This window comes from Triturus cristatus, chromosome 5_1 (assembly GCF_964204655.1).
Source record: "Triturus cristatus chromosome 5_1, aTriCri1.1, whole genome shotgun sequence".
NCBI lineage: Eukaryota > Metazoa > Chordata > Amphibia > Caudata > Salamandridae > Triturus > Triturus cristatus.
Window position 1 is genome coordinate 780,144,018 of NC_140587.1, and position 22,306 is coordinate 780,166,323.

The following is a 22,306-nucleotide window of genomic DNA, read 5'->3' on the forward strand; positions in this document are numbered from 1 at the left end:
GGTTAGACGGAAGAAAAATGTGGTCATTAGACTCTGCTACGTCAGTCAAGTTAAAGATAATTGTTAGTCTTGAGGAACTTGAGTGAAGAGGGGTTGACTTCATCCAGTCCCGTAGTAGCAGCGTCCTTAATGTGGTCTTCACTGAGATATCCCTGAACCCTATTCGGTACAAAAGCTGGTTGGTACCCGATATCTGATGGCATCCCTGCTTAGCTACCTCCTCCCGAACAGCACCAGATCGGGTGGAGAGCGGTCTAGATGCCCAGAGGTTGAGTATTCCTTGGACTGACAAGAGGAAATAGTTGCGTAACCGAGTCGGTAATATTGGTATTAGGTGATAGCATGTAAGTTTCTGTTGCCACTAAGATGCTATCTTAATATTTATTGGGCACAAGCCTAGCCCTTTACGCATGCATTGTTTCTGTTAGGTGCAAGATAGATGTAGTCTGCAGTGATTGAACTCCACGTTTTTTTGAGTTAGGGCAATTGGTGGATTTATCCAACTATTTTGTCAGAAAGTCTTAATTTGTATTTATTACCCAAAGAAGTTTGGTCTGGATACACAAAAAATACACGCTCAAATGGAGATTGAGAGTTATCAAACCCTAAAAATATCAATACATCAAATCAAGAACCTCGAAAGTCTTGCTAAACCGAGATGCTTTTATAAAACACGTAAATGCAAATATATAACGATTTGATGTTTGAAAGAATTTCGAATTGATGAAATTGGCTTTTTTTCGTATGGGTACATGATTACAGGAATGAGTATCTATGTTCATCTGAAGGGCAGTGTTCTATTTCCTGACCCCTTCCTGACCGTTTGCAATCTAAGTCATTGGGCCTTCAGAAAGTTTTGGGAGGGTTTTCTTCGTGGAGAAGTCAACGTGCCAAACAGTACCAAAGTCTGTTGGACCTAAGCTTGAAAAGAGTCTTTCTGGGTGTGGTAGCTGCTACAGCCTCATCATCTGTGCCTATGTTGTCATAGGCTTTAGTAAGGGAGCCAGGGAAGTGTTTGCTGGGCCTCTACAAGGCCGTCTTGTACAATAGCAGACTAGTGGAAGCCACAGTGCGTCGTATGTTAATTGGTGGTGGGGGCTGCCCATTACCTAGCAGTTTGTGCTACGTTCTTATGGTCAACGAGTGGTGGTGCCAGCTTAGGGACCAACTATTCTGGGATTCATGTTCACCCTCGTTGTGTCATGGGACAGTTTGGGGTGTGACCGTTGGTGAGTTTTTGGGGCCAATGTGTTCATCAGCCCTACATTCCCGGCTCAGTGTTTAGTGACTGTACCTTGCATTGCCAGCCCCACATTGACTGGAGATTGAGACATCAATTGGGTGAAGTCAATTCCACTACTGTCCATGTTTTCTCGGGTAGTGAAGCCTCCTGGAGATGCATCTAATAACGGTCCGGTCTGAAATATGTATTTGACTGTGGCCAGTTAAAATTCCAACCTGGTTTCTTTTGTCTTTGACTCAGTCTCATGTTATTGCACAACAAGAGTCTATGGGAGTGATTGTGTGTGATGTGTAAGAGGTTGGGAGTAAATCAACTGAGTGAAACACAAAAGAAGAAGCTGGGCCTATGCATTGGTGGCCAGCAAGTATTTAGAACCGTGGGGCAGGTACTACTAAAATAAATAAATGCCACTTACCTTCCTGTTTTTCCGCACAACGTTGTCCTCGTCTCTCCTCGAAGCTCCAGGACCCACGAAACTGCACTGCCCAATCCCAGCGCTGCTCCCATCCTGTTAATCAGCATGAGAGAAGCGTAAGGATTGGAGGGAGTGGCCTCTCTCAGCCATCTTAAGAGCGCTGGAGGCCTGTGCTTTCTTTAATCCAGCTGTCTAAGACAGCTAGGCTAGAGAAGTTTAAAATGTGCATGTCTGGCTAGCCGTCGCAAGACCTCATTGCTAAAGTGGTGTGCGCACTCTAAACATATGTGCACAGTTAGCTCCCTTCTGCCACTCAGCAGCAATAGCCTCACCCCATCCTGACACTTGGCTCAGGACTAGTTACTAAAAAATAAAATGGTAATAAATAACCTTTATTATCATTTTGTCTGCTCTGGGGGCATTTTTTTGTTTGGGCGACGCTCCTCGGCTCTCGAGGAGGAGCCGCTCCAGGGCCTGTGTCCAGCCCCTCACAATATATCCCAGGTGATGACATGCAGCCCAGAGGGATTTAATTCGGTAGGGACGGGATGTGCGACCGAGGATGCATGCATGCTGATGGCATGAATGTCACATGAATGTCACAGGTGCATCGTCAAACTTTATAACTTCCACTGTGACATCAGAGGAACACCATGGGCTGAAGAGCAGTCCTTTTGCCTCCTGGTGCTTTGAGACGAACTATCTCACCATCCCTCGGAGCCAGAATACAGTTGTGGTTTGGGAAGCAAACTGGTACAACCTCTTATGAAATTAATGTAGTGGGCAGCACCAGCATTGGCTTCTGGTAGCACCAACAAATCCAGTTTGTATCTTAACCCTGGTTGTGTCATTGTACAGTTCACATTGTGGCTAAGGATGAGCTTTTGGGGCTCTGGGACGCATCAGCCCTGCATTCAAGGTCCAGTGTTGGGGAGCCGTGTCCTGCATTGCCAATCCTACCTTGCTTGAATGTTGTCATCAAGCAACCGAAGTCCACCCCACTGTGATGCTTACTATTGATTTATCCTTAATGCTGCTACCCCTCCATCAAGCTAAACTAGTCTGTAATACATAGGAATTATATATTCAATTGCAGCTGGATTAAATACCAACCTGGTGTCTGTCATGTTAATGCGCAACAAGGAGGTGGGGGGATTGTGTATAATAGGTTGGAAGTGTGATGACAGGGTGAACACCAAAAGGGGAAGCGTGGCCTATGTCATGTCCACAGCAATCCACCCATCACCCCTTCTGCCCCCACCACTCCAAGGGCATCTTGTCCAGGGATAATTTGTCAAGGAGAGATGGGGCACGTGGTCCTGAGATCACACTCAGGATTGTTGCTGGCACGTCATCAGACCTGATGATTCATACTATGATTGCTGAGCGCTTTCTCTGGATTAAAATTCTTGCTTTGGAAGGAGCAGTCCTCTTGCCTTTTGGTGCTCTTACATGCACAATCCTTTCCACCATCCTTTAGAGCTCGGAAACAGCTGTGGCAGGGAATTGTTGCTACCGAAGATGTAAGTGATGCAGCTGATCGTACTAGCTTAGGCATGTGGTTGTTTGTTTACCCTGGATGTTTCATGGAACAGTTCTGGGTGTGACTTTGGTTGAGGTTTTGCGGTCAAATAGCACTTTGGTACTGTTTTCCCAGCGCAGGTTTGAGGGGCTACGCCTTGCATTGACAGTCCAACAGTGATTGGAGGTTCAGTCATTAAGCAGGTTAAGTCCTCCCCACTCTTATTAATGCTTACTGGAGATGTATCTGTTAATCCTGATCTCTGTTAATGCTCCCTGCCCACAGTCGAGCTATACTATCTAGTCTGTAAAATATTGGAAATATGTATTTGGTTTATACCTTAGACCTCAACCTGGTGTCTTTTTCATATTTCACGAATTGTCCATCCTGTTATTGAGCAGCAAAGTGGTGGGTGGAGGAGGGATATCTTTGCGCGCATACCAAGGTAGCAGGAGGAGGGTACTACTTTTGGAATAGGATAGTCTTGAGCCGTATCCTGAATTGGAGGTGGTCTTCGCAGATCCACATTTTTAAGAGGCAACTTAGTCCAATAGAAAGGGGCAAGGAAAGAGAACGCCCTGACTTATGACTGGTATTTTCTGCACCTAGTGACCGTGAGCAGAGCTTTGTCACAAGATCTTAGGAGTCTAGGGGGAGAGTAGCGAGAGATCTTAGAAGATAGATAGGTGGGCCCTTTGCCATGTAAATAATTATGTGTTGAGCAGCAGATTTTGAAGATAATCCTGTTTCCCACCTGATGCCAATGTAAAGCATGTAGAAGAGGGGAGGTTGCCTTTCCAGAAGGGAGATTGCAAATGAGACGAGCCGTGGTGTTCTGTACCACCTGAAGTTTTGATAGCAACTTTTTGTTTGCAGAGGCCAGGAGAGCATTACTGTAGTCTAGACAGCAGATAACCAACGCCTGAACTAAGGTTTTCCTTGCTGTGCATAGTAGTAGAGGGAAAGATCTTTTCAGCAGATGCATCATGTGGAAACATGAGCCTGTGATGGCCAAAACCAGTTCTTCATTGTTGGCGATTGATCCATCCGGACACCCACATTTTTTACTACTAGTTTGGTTGAGGGCGGCGTGCCGAGTTCTGGGGGCCACCAATCGGGCGTCCAAAGTTGTAGTTGTCTTCCCAAACAGAATAATCTCAGTTTTATCTGCATTTAACTGGAGACAATTTTCCGTCATCCAGCTAGCAATTTCATTCCTTATAGCAGAGAAAGATTCTTTCGTTTTAGCCAGATTTCTGTCTAATGAGATTAATATCTGAGTATCGTCTGCATATGATACAATATCGAAGCCATTTACAGTTACAATTGTATTGTAATAAATTTACACAAACACTTGATTACTAAAAAAGTACAAAATGTGTGGTCCTGTCTGATATGTTTGATATATTTCCCTAGGCTTTCATCAGGGATCTCTTGTCTAATTAACTTTTAGATTTGTGTTCTTGAGGTTTCTGACAAGACAAGCTCATAGAGTGTAAAACGACTTTAGCATCCTGTATACCACAGGCCTTGAAAAATCTCAAATTTTATCAGGTCAAGCTATTTTTAGCACCTACTAGTCCCATCTGGTGAGTGAACTTAAGCTGGAAAAGAACAGGTGTTCTATTCATTCAGAAAGTGAATGAGCAATAAAGATGCCATTAAATCTTGTTTATCTTGACACATTTGCTGTCTGTTCAAGTAAAGAGGTCAAATCTCAGTTTGTCTTTTTACTAATTGCTGCTTGGAAAATTGAGTTTCTTTTCCTTACTACAGTTAGAGGTTTTTGTCTAATGTGAGCTGTCTGAAGATGTCAGTTTTTTTTTCTAACACATAACATTTAAATAAATAGCCTGACCAATATTACCAATATTTGAAAATCTGCTGATTACAAATGACAGTGTGCTACCACTTCAAGCTTTCGTCATGTATTTATTAAAAGCGATAGTTTTTAAACATGATTTGAGAAACATTCCTGCCTCCACCCTGATGACTATGCTGTTAATGAACTAAGAGGCAAGTCAGGGGTCATGTGTATCCTATATGTGGCTAGATTTGCATTCTATATGGACCAAACGTTTTGCCTATTAAATCAAACTAAATACTTTTTTGTACAGTGGGCTTGCCGAACTCTCACATTTAAAGGTGCTCTCATATGTGATGATGAAAATGGCAGCACAATGAATTCAAATATTTGCCCAGAATCGCATAATTTGAAACCAGTTTATGGGCCGAGAGCAATATAATTAGGTCGAGCAGATTATTTAAGTCACTAAACCTGCAGGTTGAGTCACATTTTTGTATTTTTCGAGGCCTGACACCGCAAATAGATTTTTCAAAAATTCGAGTTCTTTACATTGCCATCTTCCAACATCTTAACCTCGTTCTGTTGCTTTATCATTGCCAAAGTGTGCAACATATTCAGAGATAAATGGGTGAAGCTCTACAGCTATACTTGAAATAAAGTCTCTGCATAATTGGATCAACCATGTCCCTCGCATAATCTAAATTGTAATTGTTTTATCTATTTTAAAATTTCCACTACTTTTTAAAGGCACAAGTTGTCATATCTTCGTTCTTCGTGTCTTCAGTGTTATAAGTGTATTTCATGGTAACTTGTTCTTATAACTTCAAAAGAAACACCACTCCAAAAAGGGTAGTATTAAACCTATGCATGCAGGTCTTGAAAAATTGAATTGCCCACTCGCTAAGGCGAGTCAGATATTATCAGGGCCAGATTATTTTAAGGCTCATTGGTCCATTCGGGTGAGAGAGACGGAGCCGGCAAAGAACAGGTGTTGTGTTAATTCTGAAAGTGGATAAACAATAAAGATATCTTTAAATCTTGATTTTATCTTTCCACATTTACTGTGCCTTTAAAGACCGAGGTCAAATGTCAGGTAATGTATTATTACAGATTGATGCTTATTTTATCCTGGATATTGGGGGTTGCTTTTCTTTCCTTGACTGCAAAGTTAGAGGATTATGTAAAGTGAACTGCTTAACAATTGTGCTGGGATGCAGGTAGTGTGAAATTAAAGGCTGTAGGATGTCAGTTACTTTTCCAAACCACAACATTTAAATAGCTTGTAAATGATCTGTAATATAAAAAATGCATCAGCAGTTAGTAAGACACTTTTTTTGTAATTCTGAGGTGTGACGGTGTAGGAAATTGGATTTCTGTTTCAGTATTCAACCCCCCTCCACCCCCACTTTTTGCCAGATTTCTGCTGCACTTTGACTTAAGGTCCCCGACAATCAGGATCCCAGCGACTCTGTCCTTTCTCCAAACAGTACCTTTGTACCCCCAATGGCACCTCTCTGCCCACATGTAAGTCCCTTGTAAAAGGTACCAGAGGCACTGTGACAAGGGAAGGCCTCTAAGGTCTGCAGCACATATTGTGCCACCCTTAGAGGCCCTGTACCTTAACACATACACACTGCCATTGCAGGCTGCATGTTTTGGTGCAGAGAAAAGTGAAGAGTCGAAATGGCACACATACCTGTGCGCCATGCCTGCAACTCACTGCCTATGGTTTAGGTAAGTCACCACTCTAGCTGGATACAGTATACTACTTGTGAGGGTACAGTTGCATGAGCAATGTACCCCTACCATGTCTAAGTCCATTCTTAGGCATTGTAAGTGCAGTAAAGCCATAAAGAGTTTATGGTCTGGGAGTTTGTCATTACATACTCCACAGCACCATAATGGCTTTACTGAATTCTAGTACGTTTGGTAGCAAACGTCTCAGCATAATAAACCCACACTGACGCCAGTGTGGGATTTATTATAAAATGCACTCAGAGGGCATCAGAGATGCCCCCTGCAAAACAGCCAGCCTCTAGTGGGTTCCCTGACTGGTAACCAACAGCCTGCCACCACAAGACGAGGTTCTAGACCCCTGGGGTGAGAGCCTTTGCTTCCTGGGCCTACAAACAAAGCCTTTCCTGGGCAGAGGTGTTCACACCTCTCCAGGTCAGGAAAGGCCATCTGTGGCAGGGGAGCTTCAAAGGCCTTGCCGCCTTGGCAATGTTACGCCCAGCCTCTCCTGCTATCAGGAGCAGGCTCCCTTCCTGTTTTACCCCCTTTTACGGCAGGAAGACGGGCAGGAAAAATTATAACACCTCTCAGGTGGGGGAGGCGAGGTGAAGCCCACTCTTCAGTGCCTGCCATCTTGCAGGTGGCAGGCACTCCCCAATCAGGGTTGTGGAGGGTGCCTCCTCCCCCATGTGGGGGGCGCACACCAAGGGTGTAGTCACCCTAAGTTCAGTAGCCCATTGGTTACTACCTCGAGACCCCTAAATGCAGTATTTAGGGGGCAGACCTGAAACCAGAAGGCGGATTCCTGCAACCTACGAAGAAGGACCGAAGAAGTCGCACAGCAGAGGAGACTACAGAGAAGAACTGACATGGCCCCAGCCCTACAGGCCTGTCTGCAGTTTCCGAAGTTCCTTTGCCAAAAGCTGACTTGTTCTGCAGCCAGCGACCTCCAGAACTCCTGTGAAAACCTACTTCTTTCAACAAAGACCAGATCTCCTGCGAACAGTAACTCTGTTGAAAAGAAACTACAAAGGAACGCTCTGAGCCTGCTTAGGACGAAGAAAACTTTAATGCCTGGAACCACCACTGCCCCCGTCACCTACGGCCTGGATCAAAGTGGCTCACCGGTCCGAGCGAGGTCCCCCAGCGCTTCATAGTCTGAGCCCACCATGGGTTGACCCCCTCCAGAACTCCCCTACGTTGCTTGCAGCCTCTGCACGGAGCCCCTCCTAACTGTGAGTGGCCGGGTAAGGTGAAATCCAACCTCGAAAGGCACACCTGCATTCAGGCGCGCTGATGAAGAGGACCTGAGGTGCACCTACTTCTTCAAGCCCTTCAACTTACCTGCCTAGTTGTTGGTTCCTCTCTGAAGACTTCCTGGACCGAGCCTGCAGCCAAAATCCTAAACTGGCAACCTCCTTAGGATTGCATTGGGCTCCAGACCCCTTTTAAACACCCTGCACCCGGCCGCCCCTGTGTGGACTAGGTGATCATCTAGAACCCCATATGTCCTGACTTTAACCCTTGGAGCTTTGCTTCCACACTAGAGGGGCCTGCTGACAAGCAGCCCCTGACAGAAGGCCCCCCGTTATTCCCATTGGCTAACATTGGGCCCCTGTATTCTGCACCCGGCCGCCCCAGTGCCGCTAGTGGTGTGATTTGAGTACCTACCTAGACCTTGGTCCTAACCCCCAAAACTCCCACTCATAAGTAGGGTACTTACATGAGAAACAGCTGACACTTTTTTCTCATAGGAACCAATTTTACGAGTTTTTGTTCCAAAAATGTTGTTGAGCTGAACTTTGTATGAGAGAAAAAGTAACTAAACTGTAAATCAAGAAAAGTCTTACTTACCTTGTATTGTGAGCTCCCCGGTGTGGTATCTAGGCATGCCACCCGAGTAGTCGTTGTAATCTATATGTAATCCAAAAGTATTCCCAAAGTAATTACCATGTAATTTAAACTGTTTTGGAACTCAATACAAACATGTAACAATTGCTGATTCAACCACAACTGCATTTCCTTGTAAAGTCTTGCGTTTGAGTCTATATTTTACGTACCTGTGCCAAGTCCTGCTTGATTCTAAAATAAAACTGATGTAAACCTTTTTTTTTTTTTACTTACCTAATTGGTCTGGATTCTGTCTCTTAGTGTGTTTAATCAGTCCTTGCTTGAGTAAATACAATTAATGCTTAACACGCCCTCTGAATAAGCCTAACTGGTCGCCCATACTATCACAAAGAGAGCTGGTAGTACTTAACTAATTTAGCCTCTGCTATATCTCTGGGGACTCCCTGGACTCTGTGCACACGATACCTAGTATATACAGAGCCAGCTTCCTACAGATGGGGATTAAGATTTTAATGAGATCAAAGCACATCAGAACACTTTACTTGGAGATGTGCAGATGATAAATATTTGCTGAATTCAGATCTCCACACGTTATCGTTTGTATGCTATACAGTTTTATTAGTAAAACTGCATGTTGGTGGGAAATTTTGTGGCCATTTCAACAAGAAATGTGCTGGTTGTAACTGTCTTCACAACCACATCATGTTTTAGTAATATATTTATTAAAAGTGTTAGTTTTTATACATGAACTGAGAAACATTCCTGCCCCCACCCTAATAACAAATGCTGTTAGGCTAGTCAGGGGTTGTGAACCTCTATGTGCTCTAGATTCTTAATATAGATGGAACAAAAGTGTAGTCTGTTGAATCAAACAAAAATATTTTTGTACAGCAAACTTGAAGAATTTACATATTTGAAGGTGTGCTCGTATGTGAAGAAAAAGGCAGTTCTGTGAAATTAAATATTTGCCTAGGGTCACACAATTTGAGACCAGTTTATGGTTCAAAAGCTTTACAGTTAGGTCGATTTAAATTCTGTCCTGCAAATTTATATCATGTTTATGATTCTTCAAGGCCTGGAATGCTGTTCTGGGAAAAGAATTACCTTCTACTGTCAAGACATCCACAAACTGACTTGTGAGTTTCATCCACATTGTTTGGATACATACACATTTTTTTTTATTCCCAGAGGGTTAGCTCTTGTGTGAGATCATCTGAGGTCATCCTTGTGTAATGTTTTTGGTAAAAAATAATGGAAGTATATTTGTAGTAAAATTTAAACCGACAAAGGGTGTGTTATCTTAGTTGCCTCCATATCCTGCAATGGATGCCTTCTCCGAGGTCCCACCCAATTCTAGTTGAAGCTAATGCTACAGGTGTGGTCACTATAAACTGCAGGTTGCAATCCTCACACTCCCTAATACCTAAGTATTAAATGTAAATATTGAGAAGCACGGCTATTAAGACCTCTGAATGTGTTGCTATCAATATATTAATTTCCACTGAAAAAAACAAAGGTTGAAGTAACATAGACAAATTGATAATTCAGTGACATTAACGTTTTGGGCAAAAAAAACCAAAAAGACACAGAAATTCACCAGTTATAGTTAGCTCAGTTAACTATACCCTGCACTGCTAATGACCTCACATATGACATCTCAAATTACATCACAGATTACATCTGTGGGTGTGTTTGTTTTATAGTTTACATAGTGGTGGGTAGCTACCATATTACCTTTCTACCTAACCTGGTACAGCCTGTGTCCATACAATGAGTGTTTACAAAATGCATAGGCCAAGGGACTACCCTTCTTTAGTTTGTTTTGACAAAAGTAAAATGAAACCTGGCATGCCGTGACACTGCACAACAAACCCACAGCATTCACAACACATGTGATAAGTGAATAAACGATGCAGAGATGTAGCGCATGATGCATGCATTGTAATGACAACTATAACATAACCATGTATGGGGATGCTAAGCTATAGATGCACACTCACTGTTTTACCCTAGATTATAGGGAATATCGGCTTCTTAACAGAGAGTGGGGAAGTGCCCTTTGTAGTCACACTCTAGTGAAATCAGGGTTCAAAGACAAAAAATGGTCAATCAGTGTACTTCATACAATGTAATCCTTATTTGCCATAGTATCGGGTGTGCCATAGGTCACCTGACAGCCGTCATAAATCACATACAAGTCACGTTCCTTACAAGCTTTGCAAAAGACAAAACACAGCCATTTAATACATCCACACTCTTACTACAGGTAGATCATAGTGATAATAGTTTTCCCTGGGCAAGAGTATGCTCAGCACGAGTGGATATCGGTAAAACATTCCCACTGGATGATGGATTAAACAGGCCCCCATTCATACAGTTTTTGCCCTATAAATTCACAAGTGTTTGGTCTCTTTTATATGTGTGAAACCACCATTGATTATTATTTTTCAGTGCTCTCCTGAAGTGTGGGGGGGTAGGTTGTTGCGTACCCTCAAGGATACATTTTATCTGAGCCTGAAAGTTTCCAATCTCCGAGTCCAGTGGGTGGCTTTAAAGGCTATGTGCACCCATGGCAAGTGAGCAGCTTCCCAGTATGGAAGTTTTGGACACCCTGTCTTCTAAAAGGTATTTATTTATGGAGCCACCCTCATTAATTCAGTGGCCCCTTCTTAGGACTTGCCGCTAGTTATCAAAGCACCACAACTTCAGCCTTATGAACATGTGATGGAAGTGAACCTCAAATGTTTGACTTCACAGTTGCGGTGAATCAACTCACTAACTTTGGGAGTTGGTTTCTTTGTCATTCTGGGTTCCTTAACTACAAGTCGTACTGTATAGGCTGTTCGGCTGATTAGACAACTTTATGCAGATACCACAATACGGGTCTGGCTGAGGTGGGAGGGGGAGGTTGCTCTCTGAAGTCATCCTGGTGGGCCGGGACACCAGACAGCATTGCCCCCTCTTCTTCGCTTTAATGATGGAGCCTTTAGCAGCTCACTTTCTACTGGCTGGTGGGAAGTGGGGAATCACTTTGCTGGACAGAGCCCATGCAAGTTCATTCTATTCAGACTATCTTCTTTTCTACTTTACAGATCTCTCGGGTGGTCATTCTGGTGTCCTTCACCTGCTGGTAACCTTTGGAGATCTATTGGTCCCTTGGTAAGCTGGTATAAGTCCTGTTTATTCCCATTAACCCCTAATACACCTCCGGAGTATTTGAAGTATGTGGAGGGCCAGATATGTTGGGAAGACACCTTCCTCTATCTGGACATCTGCATATGTCATACTGATCAATATCTTCTCAATGGCAACCTGACTGTAGTGGTTTCATCTATCCGATCACAATTCGCCGTTTAGCGATCCCTCCCTCCTTCCAAAGATGGTCATGCTCCTTGGCCTCGTATGCTACTTTGCCAACCTTCCTATAGTTCTTCTCTGGGTATTCTTCAAAGATAAACTGCTTGGCAAGCTAATATGGCACAACTTCCCCCTTAGGGTGGCTCTTCCTAAATTAAGACTTTGGCTGGACCAGGGAGGCCTCCGCGCTCCCAACTTTTAATGCAATTATCCAGCAGCCCAGGTGCTATTGCTCACCCCTTGGATAGCCTCCTGTTCACTCGGGGAGACATTTATCTTAAGTCCCCCCTCTTCACCGAGTTGATATTTTACTGCTTACGGTCCCCAGGGCTGGGCGTGGTCTCCTCCACTTTTCATGAGTAGTTCTTAACTGCCTGTTTAGAGGGTTACAGGTTACCAAGAACCTCATCCTCTGTGCCCAGAGCTCCCAAATCAACAAGGACACAATTGACTAATCAAGAGTTACAATTTTGGGGCCAGGCTGGTCTCACTACCCTTGGTGACTGCTTTCAAGAGGGTCAGCGTCTCCCGTTCCAGTACATCCAAAAAGCTGTTGTGTTTGCTACACCTTCCTTCGACTGTGACTGCATCTGGGATTGATGACCACCATACACCCTTTTACAGTGATGTTGCAGGCCTCGAAAAATCATAAAAATGTTACTAGAAAGTGGGGCCCTTCCACCTCAGCTGAAGACAATTGTTACGCTGGAAATTCTTATTAAATTCCCAGTCTTCGGGCCAGAGACCATGTCCTATAGTGGTGGATGATGCATGCATGGCATCCTTCCCCTTATTGTACAAAAGTCTGTCTTTTTTTGTCAGGGCAATGCAATAGTCTCTCAGCTTTGCATCCCGATGTATACAATAGCATTTTCTTAGGGAGCCCTCCATATCCCCATCAACCTGCCAGTCACAATCTCATGAGGGCTCAATTTAGAGGTGGCATTCTTAGAAATGCTATGGGCAATGCATGTGCCCAAGTCCAGTTCCTCCTCTGCACATATCTTCGCAATCTTTGCTTTAAGAATGCCATTCCTCTTTCACACTGTGCAAGCTGCCTGCGGATGGTACCCACAATGGAAGTTTTGTTTAATATCCGGGGAATAAAAGCTAATTTATTCACAAAATGTGGACCATTTTCTAACATAATCTTGCATGCGACCCTGATACTTCGGATCAGTTCCTTCAGCAAACATTTAGCCACTATTTGTGCATCATTATTCTTCGTAGCATAGGCTTCAATCCAGCCAGAGAACATACAGACCACCACCAGTGCATACCGAAATTTGTGTGTGGGCGGGAACTCCACAAAGTCCATTTGTAAAAGTTTAAAAGACTTCTCGGGGACTGGAAAGTGACAATACTTGTATTTCCTTCCCATGGCCTAGCCTTGAAATCTTTCATAATGTGAACCACTTTGCAGTAAGGAGAGCACATTTTCAAGCAGCAAACTGAAAATCCAATGTGTAGTTGTGTGAATTGTTCTTACTTGAGAACAATGCACCTGTGTAGATTTAGGCCTGCAAGCCTTGATTGTATCACAGTAGCATCATATCTCATTATTTGAACGCATGTTAAAGAATGTGCTGATTTATGCAGGGTGCTTCTCTAATTCAGCTTCTGTAGTACAATTCTATAGTAGCTACTGGGAAATATTAGTATGTTACTAGATATTTAATCCTTTCTCTGTGAAAAACTATATGTACATATAACCTTGTCCAAACACAGGTATCCATGGCTTGCTTTAGGACTTATGCTGTAAACCGTGTTAATACTTACATTTTTCAGTAGTGTATTGACCATAAGTGCGATTCCTATATTATGAGACACAGCACAGATGTCATGTGAGTGTAAGAGGACTGAGCTGCATAAGAGTTATTATGCAGACTGTATGTACTACTGTTGCCTGCTGAGTGTTATGGTATAGGTATTTGTGGGGGCCAGAAGGGCTATATATGAATTGACATTACTGTATAATACCCAAGCTTGCCATAGACCACTGCTTAATAACTTACCTGGCAATAGAAAGTAATGTGTAATTTTGCCTCTTCTGACTGTGCCATTCACTTTACTGATCTATAAAGTGTATACAGTCTGCTCATGTGTCTGGCTGCACTAAACACTCCTTACTACGTGCAGTGTTAACAGAGTGCCTGTGTGCTGATAGCGCCCTACTCGATAATGAACTATGCAGTGTTTACTGTCTCAATGTGACTGCACAGATATAATAGGAACATATGTATTTACAATCTATCTGCGTACACTAGTGTGACATATGCATATAGTGCTATGTGCACAATCTGTTTTTTGTATTGAGTACAAGGTGTAGACGGTGCATGGTGTCCTGTCTCAGCCTGTGTCACTACACTAATGAACCCACAATCCATGATGAAGTCAGTTAACTTCACTTTACAACAACTTCACTTTTTGGTACTACTACTGTGCTCACAAGTGTGTGAGACTCCAATTTCAGTCTTCAATCGCCTTGGCACTGTATTGATGGGGCAGGCTTTAGAAAGTATTGTTGCACACAAAATACATAATACAATAGTGCAGTGCTTATAGCATATCTAGCGGCAGTAATTACGTTATCAAAAATGCCGTGTTTGCCAACTCTGTCTACACTACGCCCACATTTGTAGTGCAGTGTAGTAGTCTATCTGCCTACACAAAGCATCTCACAAATGGTAGACTTCCTTACTGCATGTCTGTCTGCACAAAGCATTTTCAATCAATAACCCTACGTCATAGACTGTGTCTTTGCCTACTCATACCGCATGTTACAAACATTACAGCGTTAAGTGACATACTCCGAGTCAAAGGACGTTCCCCAAATGAGTAATGTTTTATGACTGTGCCTGCCTCCACTATCAAACCTTGCAAACAGTGCTGCATTTACTGTGACTCGGTTTCTAAGCACGTGGGGCATGTTGGGCGCAAGAACAAGCGCACGCAGCCAGTCACAGAATAACTGAAGTTCTGGAGTACATTTTATAAATGGATCAGTGCAAAGTGAAACGTTGTAATCTTTTGCATACAACAGGGTTTTGTCCATGCTCCCTACACAGGAACAAGCAGGTTAGTCACAGACTTGTCAGTTTCTATTCATTTTGTTAGTCCCAGTGAAGAATGCTGGGGTTCGAGGTCTATTCACTTGTGGAGATGTTTGGGTCTCAGTGGTTGATCAAAAGAGTGCTGTACATTAGAAATTAGATGCACCACAAAAGCTGTGTATAATATAGGTCTTTAGCGGTGCGCCACATCAGAAATGAGGTGCATCAACAGAGCTGTTTTTGGAGCTGTGTTTCCAATGCACCTCATTCCTATGTGCAGTACTCTGCTATTTTAATAGAACACATCGTGGTGCACATTGAAAGAACTGGTTGGGGCTCTTGGTAAAATAGCTGAGATTACTGCACATCAGAATTGAGTTGGATCAGAGTCTTAGAGTTTTCAATAGCAGGGAGTGATGCATATCACAAATGACAGAGCAATACATCTCAACGCCCAAGAAGACATCCTGTAATACCTATTTTTAGAGATTTTTAGCAATGCAGAACTGGTTAAAGAAATCTTTTTTTTCTTTCTACATTGGATGCCCCTTTCAAAATATTGCAGTTTTTGCTTGCATGAACAAGTATTCAAGATTACAAATTCACTAAACAAGAATCTACTTCGTGCACCTGTTATAAAACATGTGGCTTCTTCGATATCAGAGCAGTGATCACGTGATTTTCACTATAAATGGCCATGTGATATTTCATAACATTTTCTAGAGCTGTTAGGTGTACATTTAGGAAATTAGTGAAAAAGCCATAGCAGACAGTTGAGTTGTCAAGCCAGAATTTAAAACAAGCTTTGGCAAATCCATTAGGCTGTGCCTATGCAAGAGCGATTTGCTTTGTCCATGTGTTTTAGCTATGTTGTACACCAGTGTGGCTGCTGTTCAGCATGGCTAACAGTTAGTGGAGTGTGGATTAGGATTAATCTTCTTGTTTCTTAAATTCTTCATCACTGCTGCATAATTTGCCCGTCCCTTATCAAAATCCCAGTGGCACTGCCTATGCAGAATTTTCTGTGTACAAACCTTAACACAGTAGTCTATTGCATTTCTTCAAATGGCCTTGTTATTATCATCCCAGTATCGTATGCAAACTAAGAGGCAAAGTGAGGGGAGGCGACCTTCCCACGCTGTTCCAAGCTCCTCAAGTGACGCCATAATAACATGATTATCCGAGTACTGCAAAAAAAAAGAAAAAACATGACAAAGGGTTACCTATGGAGGGAGCAGCATGTAGCTGAAGCCGGGCTAGGGATGAAGAAATGGCCTCGATCACATCGGGAGCAGCAGATTTGCACTGATTAAGTTGAGTTAATTTGTGCTTGGCCTGTGCTCCATCAAGTATCGGAAGTGACTTTTAGCCTGGACTAGTCTATTAAGGTGACTGCAAAAAGATTAACACTGAAGCGCACATATGGCAAGCAATGGGCAGCTGTAAACCCTTTTTCTAAACAGTAGTGTCTCGCAAGTGAATGCATGTGCTAGCACATGCTTTCACAGGCTCAAGCCAAAACAAAGGTGGTAACATGGTGTCTTAATGACATCCTAATAACTCTAGGCCTTCTGACACACTTTTAACTGATAGTACAGCACCACTAAGGGTTATTTTGATGGCTGAGCCAGTGGTGGTTCTGCCATCAAAAACGCATTCCTTTCCTCACCTCTAAATGAGGCATGTTAGGTTATGCAGATCTGTAGAGCGCACCATCACCCACAAGGGTATCCTGGCGCTGATGAAAACAGAAGGGTGAGTGAACCAGACATCAGTAAAAAATGTTATACAGATAAACTTGTACTATTTTCTGATAAACGAGAATGTCTGATGTTTTAACTACATAGAAGGGAATGTCTCAAATTGGGATGTTGCAATTTAATGACCCATGACCATATAGTGGCAAGCGTCATAGAAATGTGTTTAACATTTCATCAGCTTTTGCCATTCATATAATGCACACAGTTTTTGGAGTTCTTCCTAACAAACCTATCGATTTGATGTTTTGAAAAGTGATAAAAAAAATAATTTTTTTTTATACCAGTTAAACTCATTTGTAGTGTGTTGCAGTTGCCTTAACAGGCCGAGTTTACACATAGATACATACATATAGTGTTGCTGTGGTGAACGAATGCTCATTGGTACTGTCTTATAAATTATAGTATTAGAATAGTTATTTTCCAGAACAGCCTGTAAAATATGCTTTTTACTTAATAGATTTGTTTCCTGGAGTTGTAAAATGCATCACTTTTGCCCCGTCTTCTAACACTCTTTTGGTTGGGGTTAACGCTTTGAAGTAATAACTCCTCATCCTACACAGAGAATGTGTACTCATTCGCTACCCCTGCAAAGCTGTTAACTGACCAGACTTAGGAAAAAGTTCCAAATACAGGTCCAGATGAAGTTTATTTTCCTATTGTGTTGTCCAATGGCTTTCCACCATTAGTTGTTGCTAATCATCCTTCAGCAACCAAGGAGAGCCCTCTATGCTCACTATAATATCTTCCCCACTAAAGGAGGGGGGGGGAGACGCATCATAAAGGAGACTGTGGCGGACATTTTAGAAATGCAGTGGCTGCCTTAGGCATTACTGGAATTAGCAAGAAAAGTAATAATTACAAAGCATTTTTGCAATCCATTTCATAGTTTATTATAGTCAATGGCTCTTACTATAGTGACATGTTTATATTGCAATATACTTGTCTATTGTTTTTCCAGTAGCAGACAGTTGTTTTCCCCCCGATTCATCACAAAAAGTTTATAAAGCCATTCCTGATACTAATATTCAAATATGACTGCTGCGTTATTCTTCTATCATGCTAATTGGCTCTATTTCTCTGGTCTAGTGTGGCCATTTGGTTTACCTTCTCTGCTTACATTTGGGACCAATCTAGATTTAAAACGCACAGTTCTGATTTGGTGTGGGTATTCCGGAATCTTCATCATGTGTTTGAGTCCCCGGTGTACTGTATATGTGCTTTCGGTTGCTGCCTAATTGCTTGCAGCAGCCAGAATGTTCTGGCTGCACTTCCTTCCTTCCTTCCCAGGTCAGCGACTGCACAGAGCGTTCCACTCTCAGCCACAGTCAGAACAGCCGCTCCCTTTCTAAGGTCTACATTTTCTACTTGATAGTCCAGTGAGAAGGAGCATGTTCGAAATCTTAACCCTTTGTCAGGCCTCAGCATTTGGAGAACTCCAATAAACTCTGGGCCTATGGAGGAACACGAGCTTCGTGGTGAGGGGCAACTCTATCTGCCTCTTTACCGCATGTTTGACACTTCCGCTGGCAGATATAAGGGCAACTGCTGAATGTGGGTGGTGTTCCACTTTCGTTTCCTACAGGCAAAAGGATCTATCCCAGCCAGTACTGGAGAAACGGTTTATATATAGCAGCCCCTCCCCACTACCCCCCCAAATAACTGATAATAAATGCATGCTTTGTATATAAAACCTGCTATTAATTAGTCTAATGGTACTACATGTATGAACTCCAGCTGTGTTTGCCGTGTCTGGATTTAAATTTGCTAACTACCTCTCAACATTAGATGCAAGTGTTACTGCACAGCCAAGTTGTGGGCTAGCTCCATGTGCAACATTAAGGAGAAGTATTTGGATCCAATTTTTAACAATGTAACAGAAAATCTATTTCTTCACATGAGATATAGTTAATTTTAATGGATGCTGCAGACTGGTGACTGTAATTGGGGTGTAGTTCCCAAATATCTTTTTGTGAACAGGTTGTACTTATGAATTTCCACATGCAAAGCCTACCTACTAATGATAAAAGGCTGTCTTAATTAGGCCCAAAATGTGTAAGACTTGCATCCAGTTAAAATTACATACTTTCTATGACAAAACATGACCGTGCTTGTATGTTTGTCTTCATTGGGCGTGCCTAATCTTAGATAATCCACACATCAGATGCACTCCTGAATTTGCAGGGGTTGGTACAGTGTTACAAAAGGGTGTTAGGACAAATGTTTTTTTTTTTTTTTTTTGTTGATAGTTGTGGAGAAAATTCCAGAGACAGCAGTAGCGATTTTAACATGAGAGAAGTTTTTAATTGCAATTGCATGAGGTATTTGTGACTTTTTTGGTGAGCGAGCAACAAGAGAAGTGCAGCCAACACGTGTTTCACCCCATTTAGTTGGCCATCCGGCCTGGGGCTTCCTCAGGGCGTATTTATATCCGTATGGACTCTTGGGTCCTGTCAAGTTATAAGTATAAAAATAAATCGTCCTTGGTAATCTATTAGGGCGCGTCGCCTTTGCAGTCAGTCCGGGTCAGTCGGTATTAGCCTTAGTTAGTGCAGTGTTAACCTCAAGAACTTTGAGGTAATGTGTCCCTAGGGACAAGATCCAAACAACATTTCTTATACAGTCAATTAGAAAGGACTGACTCTAGAATTAGGAAAAAAGAATGATTTAATGATTATTAAAATGTAAAGTGCAGTACAGAAATTAAAAAAATTTAAATGCAACAGTAATTCTCATTAAATCAGTTGTAGTACAAGACATTTGCTGTAAAGACTCTCTTGTATAGGAATAATACAATAGTCAGCAAAAATCAGAAAAATAGATTGTCTAAAATAGGCAGCAAATCAATACGAAATCTGTATTCCTTAGTGGAAATCCAAAATGATCTGGCTCGCCGCTAAATTCAAGGGTCTATATAGTCATTTCCAGCTTAGGAACTCATGGAGACAGCAAAGTCAGCATGGTGGTAGCATTATTACAGCAAATCACATTTCACATTCTAAAACGTCACAAAGTCGATAATGCTACTACATGCAAATTGATTCGCCCTTTTTGACCTTATGTCATCTGAAGGTTTCAGAACAAACTAGTTACATAAACAGAAAACAATCCTGAATGAATACAATAGGATGTTCTAGTAGGAAAAGCCTTGGAAAGTAATAAAAGGCTTCCTCCAGCGAGTTCTTTGAGAACAGTGTCGTATAGTATAAACGGTGCACATTATATTTCTTACTTGACACCACTTGCGCTACAAACACACATTGAACATCATAATACTGCAACCATGTAGTAATCAAGTCCACTCAGTTGAGATGATTAAAGGTGGTTTATTAGAAGATGGTACAAGATCACAGGGAGACCATAAGTAGATTAGATCAAGACTGGTTCAAGACCCCACCAGGTGCAGCCAGCAGGCAGCTCAGCCCAGTCAACTGTCCCTTCTCTGACAGACTCCCCAACATTCTGATAGCATCATCACATTAACATTCCACTTGTGGTAGAATAACAATGGATTAACATTAACAGGATATAACGTATCTCCCTTTCTTATACGGGAAACAAAAAAACTAGAAACATAAGAGAAGAACCTGAGAAAGTGAAAGCAGAATGATTATACAAAAGCAAAAGAACAACAATAAAAGAATATCCATCAAAAGAGGAACAGTGTGAGAACAACCATAGAAAGAAGAGCAACCAAGAGAGAAAACAAGGAACAGAGAAGAAAAGAAATCAAACATAGAAACCATCCTCCCTTCTTACACAACAGCGAAGAAAAAACAACAACGTTAGAGAAAGGATATAAGAAAGTACAAAAGACTTCCCCAAAACGCACCCACTGGCCAGAACAGGAATGAAATGGGGCTGAAAATGGAAAACTAACAAAACATAGGGCTACAGGCTGCGACAAACACAGAGGAAGAAAACACGGCAGAAAACAAAAGAAAGTCCAGAGTCCACAAGAGACACGAAAAGAATACCTCAGAAGGGAAACAGAAAAGAAGAAAGAGACAAGGAAGATGAGGAAAAAATAAGAGTAATCCTCACCTACAAGAAACACCATCATCAATAAAAATTTTAAAATACAATCTAAAGACAACAGATGTAGTCTGGGCCTAATTGAGGTTTAGTTTAGCCTATTCCTGGAAACACAGCAAAATGCATTGTAATGATTTTATTTCAGTTATAATAGCTCTATGTTAATATACATGCATGAATTCTAATCTAGAATAACTAATATTAATGAACATATATAGTTAAAATGGGGAAAACGTCCACACTTGGAAAATCCTATTGACTAGTTAGAATTGTTTTTTCAACCATTTGGAATGTGAGATTGAGGGTTGGATTGACTTATTTCCTTCCAGGACATTGGGCATGCCTAGATGGGATAGTTGGGATGCACATGAGGCTGTTGCAGACATATCAGTCAGTCATCAACTTTATTTGGTAAAATACCATACAAGTTACAATAAAGACGTCCAAACATGAGTAGTCATACAGTTGGAGCTAGAGCAATTGGTCTAATCAATGTTTTTTTTAATACCTTAATTACAAAAATTAAAATAATCAGAGAACGAGTTCATATCTTCTCACTGTTAGAATTGTACAGATATAATGTAATACCTCAGAACTAATTTCTTGTGTATCAAGACGCTGTAGGTATAATATTCCCATCTTATTTAATCTAATAGCAGAGGTCCACAGTATCCGCAGTATAAAACGTTTAAGCTGGTTACTGTATAAGGTGGAAAACAGCGTAAAGTCAATTGTGCTTTGCTGAGACCTATTACCCCAAGGGCACGTTGGCAAATTCCCAACCCAACCCTCCTGAAAAAGAAATTCTATCAGGAAATGAAAAGTACTTAGGCGAAGATGGGTAAGATAAAAACGGTGTTGAGGTTTACTTAAGAGAGTTAAGTAAGGTTCTATGGCAGAGGTCGTAATTAAGGCAGCATATTTGACTGCAGAAGACCAAGCTGTAATTGTATCATTCTCTCCTTAGTACAGTAATTTTAAAAACCGTTTTAATCCGGAGTATACTATGTTTATAAATAGTCTCGGGGTTTCAAAACTATGGAACACCCAGCTCAAAATTCTATTTTTGAGGTGGGTGAGCCATGGAAAGTTTAATTATTTTGTCCTAGGTATTTTAAATATTGTTGCGAAAAGGTTGCCTCTGGGAAAAGCCAGATGATGTTCCATAAAAATAAGACGCATGCTCGTAAAATGTCTGATAAATACTTGCTGCAACAGGTGTGTGGCAGTGCTCTTTGAAGCAGAGCTGAGTCTGCATAGTAAAGCATTTTCTACTTTTTGAGTAACTCCTATATTCGCATACACCACCCAATACATTGCAACCGGTATACATTTGCTCTTGTACATACGTAGCATCTCATTCAATGGCCAATGCCTAAGCTTACTGGCAAAATGAAAGCTAGCCTGTCACTCTCAAGAATTGCTGTGATCTTGCATTTATTGTGTCCCCAGTACGTAATACCCAGGTACTTTAAAGTTGTACTCTTAGCAACCTCCTCCTTGTTAATAAAATATGGTTTGGATTTCACATT

The 22,306-nt window shown here is 41.9% G+C and overlaps 1 protein-coding gene across 4 annotated transcripts in view; it reads left to right on the forward strand.

The window, feature by feature from the left end:
* The window catches only part of ESCO1 (establishment of sister chromatid cohesion N-acetyltransferase 1), a 226,426-nt gene that overhangs the window by 2,353 nt on the left and 201,767 nt on the right, over window positions 1-22,306 (forward strand). The window contains exons 2-3 of one of the 4 annotated variants that reach the window (XM_085605785.1): window positions 9,646-9,708; window positions 11,665-11,731. The exons of 2 other annotated variants lie outside the window; for them this stretch is intronic. The gene's annotated coding sequence lies outside the window, so the exon portion shown is untranslated. The remainder of the gene's footprint in view (window positions 1-9,645; window positions 9,709-11,664; window positions 11,732-22,306) is intronic. One more of the 4 variants, XM_085605786.1, reaches the window with a different exon arrangement.